We start from the raw sequence: 11,612 nt of genomic DNA, 5'->3' as shown, positions 1-11,612 counted from the left end.
ATCATGGCTGTATTAGATCAAAAGGATGCTTCTTCTAAATACTGAGCAAAGGGTCTGAATATTTAGGACTATGTGATATTTAAGTTTTTCTTTTTTAATAAATGTGCAAAAATGTCAACAATTCTGTGTTTTTCTGTCAATATGGGGTGCTGTGTGTACAATAATGAGGGGAAAAAATGAACTTAAATGATTTTAGCAAATGGCTAAATTATGATTACATTCCTACTAGTAAGAATCGAATTAGAGAGCTCTCTAATCGTAATTGTTATTAGTAAGAATTGAATTAGAGAGCTCTCTAATTGTAATTGCCAGTAGTAAGAATTGAATTGTAGAGCTCTCTAATTGAATTCTTACTAGTAAAAATGCAATTACGACGAGTAAGGCTGGGTACAATTTAAGCTAAAACGGCTTGCCATAGCTGTTAAAGTAATAACGTTAACGTTACATCACGATGCTGAACTACAGTGAAATGATAGAAAAGACAGATGCCTTATCTGTGTTAGTCAATTCGCCTCATTCGCGCGAACTGGACACGTGAATGAGGCGAATTCGTGTCTACCGCACCGCAGGACCTCTAGACGCGCGTAAACACGTCTTTACATTGACTCAGGGCCGTTACATAGTCAACGCATCGGTACGCATACGCATCTGCAAGGCTACATCGATCATTATGCATCGATGCGTAGCCAAATGTGTCGTCCTAGTTTTTGATACACGATGCGCCGATGCCCGCAATACTATGCGTTGTTGGTGGGGGCGACATTGCAAGTATTGTACTTTAATTAAAGTATATTATGTTAATAGAAGAAGGTTTGAATAGAATGGCGGGCGAAGAGGAAAAATTATGCGAGCTTATACGTATACATCCGCATTTATATGAACAAATTATATTGATCAAATTTTGGCGCCGACATCCTAAAGTACTGGAAATGTCTCTCCTTGTCCAGGCTTCGCATGGGACGCACCAGAGACACAAACTCCTCATCCTGATCTCTTCGGTTTAAAGGGTGAACATACCACCGCCTATCCAACGCTATCTCACGACCAATTCGTACGAATTTGTACGAGTGATTAAAAAGTGGCTAATTCGTATGAATTCGTACAACCTCACTCATACGAATTTGTACGATTTGTCTGAACCACGTGATGGGTAGGTTTAGGGGCGGGGTCAGGGGTAAGTCATTCGTACAAATTCATACGAATTGGGCAACTCGTAAAATATGTACGGTTTAGCAAAAATCATACCAATTCGTACGAGTGAGGTCGTATGAATTCGTACGAATTAGCCACCTCGTAAAATGAGATCGGCATCGAATGAGATCGGGCTGGCCTATCTCTGCGCTGCCTTTGTTGCCGCCAATGTAAAATCAGCAATATGCACTCCTCTTCAGTTGTCATTTTGATCTGAATATGACATAAGAGGCATGATCGACGTGTCTATGGATTGCTGATAATCTCATCTTTTTTGATGTCATCAAGATTCCGGCTAACAAAGACAATCAAAACTAAGGATAATAAGAGTATTTGTCTGTATCGCATGTTTTGATCTGGACATCGGTGACATATTACAGTGTCAGTTGGCCATGCATGCTCACAGACAAGTGATTTGGTCTCATTTTGAATAAAACAACCTAAGGAACGAGCTGATATAGCGTTTGAATAATAGCTCCACACGGACCTTTCAAACAATATCATGTACGTCTAGTTTTGTGCTGCACAAGTTATAGATTTGGGGTTGGTTGGCGCAGAGTTGAACTAGTATACTTAAGTGGCCTTTAATTATTATATTATCTGCATGAACATTTTTCAAAAAGTTTAAAAGTCACTCTTTAAAAGCATGTTATATGTTTGTACATATACTTTATCATATGTCTCCAGCAAACAATAGAATTACAAATATCTACATATAGTTGTGGTCAGAATTATCGGCAGCCCTGGTAAATAGGATCAAAAATGGCTATAAAAATAAATCTGCATTAGTTATCCTTTTTATTTTTTATAAAAAAATTTTGTTGCAAAAATCAAACCTTTCATTGAAGTAAAATAATTGAAAATGGGTGTGGGGAATCACAATAAAAAAATATTTCTCCGAAACACGTTGGCCATATTTATTGGCACCCTTTTATTAAAATAATTTTGCAACCTCCTTTTTCTAAGATAACAGCTATGAGTCTTGCCTGATGAGTTTGGAGAACAACTGACAAGAAATCAGAGACCATTCCTCCATACAGCATCTCTCCAGATCCGTCAGATTCCATGTTGGTGGTGCTTCTCTTCAGTTCACCTCACTCATTTTCTATAGGGTTCAGGTCAGGGGACTGGGATGGACACAGTGACACAATTTGGTGTTGATTTTGATGTTTGCTAAGGTTGCCAATAAAATCCTGTAAATAACCCCAAATTTCCAAGATAATGTTGTAATAGTTTAACATTTATAATGCTGAAAATAATAATTTTAACTAAGTTAGTAAATAAATGTGTTGTTTAATTTTAAGGTTTTTGTTTCAGGCGCAAGGCTTTTTGATGGGGTTCGCATGGTGAGGGAAAACATTTGTCATTACATACTTTAACATACCGGTAAATGTCGTGTTAGCACACTATTGTGACATGATATCAATTATACATTACCGTAAATTAAATAAATATATTTCTAAAGAAACTTACCAGGAATTATGAATAATGCCTCTAATCTTCAATCGTTCTCTTGCTGCTCTGGTCAACTGGATTTCAAATTTGAACGAAGCCCTGCAATCCCATAATGCCACACCACAGTAAGTTATTGTGAACTTTATATGCATAAGCTAAAGTAACAACACATCCTTCTTGTAAATGAATTAAAGTTGACATGGGAATACACTTTTAACAACTGTAAAACGTAATTTGACCCATAATCCATTGCGAAAATTTTAAACAGTAATACTTTGTAAAAATTTGCTGTAAAAACTACAGCAATTTGTTACAGCGCCGCAAAAAAATAAGCCCATAACATTAAAGATCCAGCAGTATATTTAACCGTGGCCAAAAAGGTCTTTTTCAATTTAATCTGACCAATCCGGTACCTTCTGAAGTTCCAGTTGTGTCTGACAACTGAATGCTGGAATTTGTTTTTGGATGAGAGAGGAGGATTGTTCTTGAAACCCTACCAAACATGTGGTGATGGTGATGTTTGATCTTTTATTCTTTCTTACCCCAAGACTTAAATAATCTCTGCAATTCTCCATCTGTGAACCTGGGAGAGTCTTTGGCCACTTGAAATATCCTCCTCACCGTGCATTAAGACAATATAGACAGACATCCTCTTCCAGGCAGATTTGTAACATCTTTATTTGATTGGAACTTCTTAATTATTGCCCAGATGGTGTAAATGGGAATTTTCAATACTTAAGCTATTTTCCACAGTCACTTTCTATTTTGTGATGCTCAACAATCTTTTGATGCACATCATAACTATATTCTTTGGTTTTTACTCATTCTGATGGATGATTAAGGGAATTCGGCTTCTGTGTTTCCTCATATTTAAACTCCTGTGAAACACGAAGTCATAGCTAGACAATTTCATGTTCCTAGTCACCCTGGTGTGCTAAAAACATAAGTATTAATGGGAATATACTTAATATAATATAAATTGAGATATTTTACTCATAAAACATTATAGGGGTGCCAATAATTGTGGACAACGCAACATATTTTGAAGAAAAACATTTCATATTATGATTTTCCCCTGCACTTTCAATTCTTTTAATTCAATGAAAGGTTAGATATTTGCGATTCTTTTTTTTTTTAATGAAAGATCAACATGGTAAACAATGCAGATTTATTTGTACAGCCATCTTTGATCATATTTACCAGGGGTGCCAATAGTTGACCACAACTGTATCTTCACATATAACTATTGTTTTATAAATGGTCATATGGCTATATATTAAGTTTCCGTAGGGGCAATTGCAAATGGACTTTGCATTTCCATTTAAAATTTGGTAGACACGTTACATGGAAAAGAAAATGGAAACACAAATGCAATTGCTTTTGGATTAGTCCTACATCACAATGCGTCCACAATATGAAAATGCAATGGCAAATACAATTTGCAATTGCTTTTGAATATAGTCCGGAATATCATAAAATCCCTCCACTCCTCTTCACCTTCACCTATAGCTATTGTGTGATGAGTGTAGTGGAGCCGTTGCATTGTGGCTGCCATCACATCATCCAGGTCAGGTGGATGCTGCACATTGGTGGTGTTTGAGAAGAGACTATTGTAAAGAGCTCTGAGTGTACAGTGGTATCAAAAATTAATGCTTCATTCATTAATCAATTTGTTAATTCATTTATGTAAGAGTTACATATGTTTCAATTAAGTAGCATTTAGAAGGCTGATTCTGATGTCATCAAACCCTTCTTACAGCAGTTTGACACAGGCAAAGGGGAAGGGTTACATCGATAGTAAAACATTTCTTGTACGGAAATGAAATTTTAATCGTAGTTGTCAAGCAGACAGCACTGACACTGCGTTCTAATTATTGTCCAGTAGGGGGGCCAGGCGTTCTGTTTATGGGTGGCATTTACACATAGTTCCGTCATGCCATCTAGTGGAGAAAAGCTATTTATTTATTATAAAACTCATAGGCCTATTTTAATTCTAACTGCCTTTTCTAGTATACATGTTTTGATTATAAGTCAGTGTAGAGCTTTTCACACCCCATACACACAAGCTATCTGTTTGTTTCTGGTGTCTGGGTTTTTCATTGTGTTATTAAGACCACAATAATGTTATTATAAAGTTATTAAAGTAATACCATATGCTGTAATTTGTGTATCTTTTCTGATCTTTCCCATTTTAATGTGATATGTATGTCCATTCTTGGAATATTCTTAAATTAAATTGATTTCCCATTCTGAAACACTCACTTTCCATTAATTGACAACAATATGTAGGCTACTTTGCTTGTGTTATCACATTACAATTGTTCTACTTAGACCCTTACGTTTGTGTTGTTCCCTCCAGTTTCCCCGCAGCGTGACGCCAGATATGAATCTGTATGCAGAAACTATGTCCTCAAGGTCAGAGCCTAAATGGAGTTGGCATGGCAACAACTGCATTTTTTATACTTGATCAAAAGAAAAATAATTTGCCATCTCCAGTACTCATGCGTACCGGCACTGAGCTGATTAAAGTACATTTACAGCTTAATTTAATTTCTAGCCTGTTTCCACTGATATGACTGTGTTTACATATAGCAACGAGAGATAATCTGGTCTTCCGCCTGTACATTAAGTTTCATCGGATTTAATTGTCCATTGTCTTATTTTTTGGTGCTTTTTATTATGATGAACAGAATCAGGAAAAACACTTCTTTCTAAACACTACATTTTAAGCTTACAATGATAAACAAAACATTTTTCCCTATTGCATGCACTTTATTAAAAAAAAAGTTTGTATAAATTCTACGATGACGGATATATAAAAAACAGAGTTTCAAGCATTTATTTTCCTAATTAGAGGATTCTTTCATAGGCGCTCCATGGGCATGGCGTGACATTTTCTCACTCAAACCACAGCCTGCTGCTGCTTTTGATTGCTTTTAAAGAGGGAAAAGCTGCCCATAACTGCTGGTCCAAGGATAATTTTTCTCCATAATAATAGCATATTGGCGAAATGTATAGGGCAGTTGAGATAGTTCTTTAATGCTGATCTAACCAGCGGAAGACACTAGCCGGGTTTAAATTCCAGTTGCGCAGGTGAGGCACATTGCAACTGCGTTACAATGTGACCCTATTAGAACTCTGCTATTCTATTCTATTATGAATTCTATTGAGAAACCATGAGAAAAAGGTGAATAATGACTGAGAGTCAATGTTCAGAAATTAATTATTATTATGTTTTGAACTATGCTGCATAGCTGTGTTTTGCGGTGTTTGTTGTCAAACTCCAAAAAATATATATTTTTAATTATAAAAAAATGCCATTATTTATATGAAAAAGTTTCATTGTATTTTATTGACAAAATGACGACTGACCGAGATTGATTGTTGAATAAAAAAAAAATTGCTTTTAAAAAATCTTTAATTCTTATTGAGTCAGGATATCGAGATATTTTATTATTTGGCTGGGCTTACATGCGCTTCATGAGGCACATTTGCACACACAAATGTCTCTCGCGCTCTCTGCCGAGCGCGCACTACACGGTTTGGAGCTCGAGATTCCGGGAGATTTTAAACTAAAACGATATAAGCTTAATTTAAAATGGCTTAGGAACTATAGGCTATTTAGAGGTGGATAAACCCAATTTAGAGGTGGATAAACGCACTTTGGAGGTGGGTAAACGTTATTTCCGAATTTTGGGAGGTGCGCAAACGGCGTTTACGTGCGTTTAGCCTCCACTACATCCCTGATGACCTGCAACAATTGAGATGTATACCAGACATCAGGTTCTGCTGGCAGCATTTCTGAGGAATCTTAGCACATTCCTCATGAGCAATGGCCTCCAGTTCAGTAATATTCTTAGGTTTGCGTGCTGCAACACATTTTCTCCAAGTATTTCCAGATACTTCAATGAATTCATCTTGCCTTCCACACGCAGCAGGTTTCCAGTGACAGAGGATGCAAAGCAGCCCCAGGGCATCACTGAGCTACCACCATAAGGTGCTGTCTGAAGAATGACAGCTAGTGGTTGAAATAGGTACTGCAATCCAAGTTCAAAATATCAGAGATCCCCCCCAGCCCAGGAGACTTACACACTTAAAGTTGATAAATCGATTTATCCGGGTTTTAATATGCTCTCGTTCAAAGAGATATCGAGGCTTTTAGGCTGTGTGGAATCTGCAATCTCTGACCCAGTTTTTTTAATCGTTTCCAAGGCTGCAACTGCCAACTGGCATCCCGGGGTGTCGAAATACTAGTCAAGTCAAGTCACCTTTATTTATATTGTGCTTTTTACAATACAGATTGTTTCAAAGCAATGTTGTAATAATATTGTTAAATATAAAATGAAATGTCCCCAACTAAAGCCTAGTTCACACTACAGGATTTTAAGCCCGATTTAAGCCCGATTTGCAAATCGTTGAGCTCGCCTACAGGTCAGGGTGTTATCGCGTGCAAATCGTGGGGGATTAGCGGGCGATGAACGCTCGCCAATCTGTTAGTATGAAAGAGCCAACAACGCATCAAAGACGCTCGCAGACACGTCGCCAAGCCTAGAAAAATATATAGCATGCTATATATCCAGAGCTGTCGCACGACTCAACCTCACTGATGTCATGAGCAGCAGCCAATCACAGCAAGGCATGGGTTGAGGTCACCGGGTAAATACGATTTTTGCCGTCAGCCAAACATAAACATGCAGCTACATCTCCGATGACATAAACATGCTGTACTCACCTCCAACTCTCTCTGTAGCACAGACAATCCCTGCTTTTCGAGTATGCGGATCCACTCTTTCGCCCATACTCTCTTATTTTTTCTTTTTTTGCTTTTTTTTCTCAGAGCAAATCATCGCGCAAACAGTTTGCAGCACTACTTTCTGTCTGACGTCCATATTCGCGGCAGCGTTGTGTTCTTCTTCGCTGGGTATTGGCGCGAATGCTGTTTCGCCTCATTTCCGGTTTGTTTTATCGCGTGATTTTTCGTGACAAAACGTGGTTTGTAGACAAGATAGAATCGTTGGGTGAACAGCTCAACAACTTGAACACTCGTGTAGTGTGAACCCCACAGTTCAGCCCGACGTTTTAAAATCATATAGTGTGAACTAGGCTTAAGCGAGCCAAAAGCCAATGGCGACAAAGGCAACAGTGGCAAGGAACCAAAACTCCATCAGGTGGAGAATGGGGAAAAAAAACCTTGGGAGAACCCAGGATCAGTCATTGGGTGTACTGGCAGTGGGCGAGATCACACAGACCAAAACAAAAACCGGCAGACAACACGGAATGTGAAAAATAATAAGTAAAATAACTGGTTGTAGAAGTGTTTTTCAGGGAAATGAGTATGTGAACTTAGCATGTTTCCTAAATATCGGCAAACATATTATGGTATTTTTATGCTTTAGTAGAGTAAAAAAGTTACATAAAGCACCTTTAACTGTAAGCAGAGTGTTCTTTTCACTCTTCTTCATCTAAACATACTGCTGCTGATTCATAGGGCCAAAGGTTTCAGTTTTGTTTCATCACTCACCAGAATAGAATCGTCTCTGGTTACTCACGTAACCGTAGTTCCCTGAGAGGAGGGAACGAGACATTACGTATGGGGAAATCCATTTTCCTCGAATCATGAAGTCTGATAGAATAACTCTTTTGCTTGCAAATAGCCAATGGTAGTCCCGCCATCACCTGATTGGCTGACACTGCTCAATACAGGTGACGGCGGGCGCCAAAAACCTCAGAATCTTAGCTGAACTAGAGTAAGGAACTGTGAGCCCCTTCCCACGCGGCAGGTTACGTAATGTCTCGTTCCCTCCTCTCAGGGAACTACGGTTACGTGAGTAACCAGAGACGTTCCCTTATCGAGTCGGTCTCTCGACATTACGTATGGGGAGCAATAAAACCCCCGCCGCGTGGGAAAAACCCCGCCCAGCTAGAACGAGCTGAAGATAGCACGAGCGCTAATCCCTATACAGCTCAGGAACCGCCACCGGACCTGGTCGAAACCACCTCTTGGCACAGAGCCAAGTCGGCAACCGCACCAACGTGGCCCCTCCCACACAGTTAAGCAACACTGAACTGAATGAGTGGGGAATTGCAGCAATGTGATTGGTGCTTAGGAATACACTGCCGGCTTATGAATGCGGGCATAATAATAAGGACACAACATAGAGAATAGATAACTTTATATTGCTAATAACTCACGCTTAGTCGGAACCGCGGCTAGAGTGTGCGCCACTAGGGGCATGTCTAGCCTAGTCCAATGACAGCTCAGCTTTCTCTCCCTGTACTGACAGTACATGCGGTGTGAATGAAGGAATATTCAAGTTATAGAATCTCGCAAACGTATTACGCGACGACCAGCCTGCCGCGAAGCAAATGTCCTGGATAGACATACCTCTCGCCCACGCCCATGATGACGCCAAACTCCTAGTGGAGTGGGCGTGCACTCCTATAGGGCAAACAGCTCCCCGAGAAGTATAAGCCAGTCGCACAGCCTCCACTATCCAGTGTGATAGCCTCTGTTTCGACAGCGCGCCGCCTTTCTTGGCACCCGCGAAGCAGACGAAGAGCTGCTCTGAAGTTCGAAAATGGCTAGTTCTGTTCACATAAGCACGCAGGGCACGCACGGGGCACAAAGCGTCCTTCTGAGACTCTGAAATACTGACCACATCGGGGCAAAATGCTGGAATTGTAATCACCTGGGCTCTGAATGGAGTTGAGAGCACTTTAGGCGAGTATCCGCGCTTGGGTAAAAGTCTGACCATGCAATCTTCCGGTCCAAACTGCATACATGTACTGTTCACTGACAGAGCCTGCAAGTCCCCCACCCGCTTACCGCAGGCTAGCGCGAGCAAAAGCGCCGTCTTGAATGAGAGAACTTTGATGTCACTAGACTCAGCTGGTTCGAAAGGCGGGTCAGACAGCGCACTAAGCACTAACGACAGGTCCCACACCGGCACCTGACGAAGGCGGGGGGGGGGGAAAGCCGCCTCGCTCCCCGGAGGAAACCCGTTATCAAAAGGTGTTTCCCCACTGAATGGCCATCTACATTACGACAAGCAGCAATAGCGGCCACGTAAACTTTCAGTGTAGATGGCGAACTGCCAGCATCCAGACGCTCCTATAGGAAGTTCAAAATAATGGCGATATCGCAATTCCTGGGGTCCTCCTTTTTGTCAACACACCAGTTAGCAAACACCCTCCACTTTAGAGCGTATAAGCGCCTCGTTGAAGGGGCTCTAGCCTCCGCTATTGTCTGTAGTACCCGCTGTGATACTCCGTGCTGATCTGCCACACGTGCAGGTCCCACAGCTCCGGGTTGGGGTGCCATATGGTCCCCCTCCGCCTGAGATAGGAGGTCTCTTCTCGGCGGTATCCGCCACGGGGGAAAAAGCGCCATGTTCACTAGCTCCGGGAACCACGGCTGGTTGGGCCATTTCGGCGCTACCAGAACCAACGCACATCTCTCCTCCCTGATCTTTTGCAGCACCAGCGGCATTAACTTGATCGGAGGAAAAGCATACTTCCGCCCCTTCGGCCAGCGGCTCGACAGTGCGTCGACCTTTAGAGGGGCCGTCGTCAATGCAAAGAACAGCGGGCAGTGGGCGTTCTCCTGCTATGCGAAGAGATCGATCTCCGCTTTGCCAAACAGATTCCAGATCATGTTTACCGTCTGCGGATGAAGCCTCCACTCTCCGTGCACAATGCCGTCCCTGGACAGCATGTCCGCGCCGCAATTCAAACTGCCCGGCACATGTACTGCTCGAATCGACAGTAGTACTTTGTCCGTCCATAATAATAGCCGCCTCGCTAGCCCCTGCAGGGATCGCGAACGTAAACCTCCCTAGCGATTTATGTACGCCACCACTGCCGTGTTGTCCGTTCTGATGAGAACATGACGGTCTTTCACAAATGGGAGGAACCCACGCAGCGCTAGATGAACCGCTTCCATCTCCAAGCAGTTTATATGCCAGCGTGTCCGATCTCCTGTTGAGCTATTTCAATTACTTTTGTTAGATTTGTTCATTGCAAACAGCTTAAAGTCTGTAAATTGTTCTAATAAATCAAAAAATATTTGCAATGGATGTTGAATAATTTCAATTACAACTGTATAATAAATTGTAGCCTATATTTTGGAGTATATCAAACAAGTAGCCCTCAGGATTATTTTATCCCTTGAGGGAGCCCTCACTCACAAAAAGGTTGGAGACCCCTGTCTAGAGTGTGCGGACCAAGGGCGTAGGTTTGGTTTTGAGATTGGTGGGGACATTCCCAGAAGCTGAGGAATCAGGAAATTAATATAGGGTTAATGGGATAATATTAAGGTTTTTAGTCTATATTGACCCTAACAATACGTTAATGAATTCTGTAATGTTAATATTAAAGACAAGAAGGGAGTTTTACAGAGAGTTAACTTTACTCCGTTCATAGTGCAATGCAATACTGCGGACCATGCACACATATTTACGCTTTTAATTTTTGTAAGTTTATTTTTTAATTACTTGCGATATGTGCATGAAAAATTATGTGTGCACATTTCAATGCTTTTTTTGTGCTTATACATCAGGCTCCTCATGTTCTTCTTTCACTTTCTTTGTGGGTTTTGAGGAAATTTAATGCAAGTTACAAAGAGTCTGACACTGCGTTTCTGTTCAAATGTTTCTTTCTTTCTTTTTATGTGTTTATTTCAGCACTTTGTGGTGTATGGCTCAACCTAAAAGTCAAACTTGCAATACTGTAAGCAGTCATGTGCGCTTATGTATTGATGATCATCTACAAGATTATAAGCAGGGCTTAACATTAACTTTTTTGCTCACAAGCCACTGTGGCCAGTGGTTTTGCAAAGTTACTAGCCACTTAGCAGTTTCACTGGACTCAATTTTGACATCAATACCATGGGGAATAAATGCAATTTGGCGGGTTGGCAGGTGTGTCAAGCCCCGATTATAAGATTTATAACGTGAAATCGTTTTCTA

Source organism: Siphateles boraxobius, unplaced genomic scaffold (genome assembly GCF_051911475.1).
Source record: "Siphateles boraxobius isolate OS27281-9 unplaced genomic scaffold, OSU_SipBor_1 41, whole genome shotgun sequence".
Taxonomy (NCBI): Eukaryota; Metazoa; Chordata; class Actinopteri; order Cypriniformes; family Leuciscidae; genus Siphateles; species Siphateles boraxobius.
The sequence above is the reverse complement of the archived record's forward strand: the minus strand, read 5'-3'. Positions refer to the sequence as shown.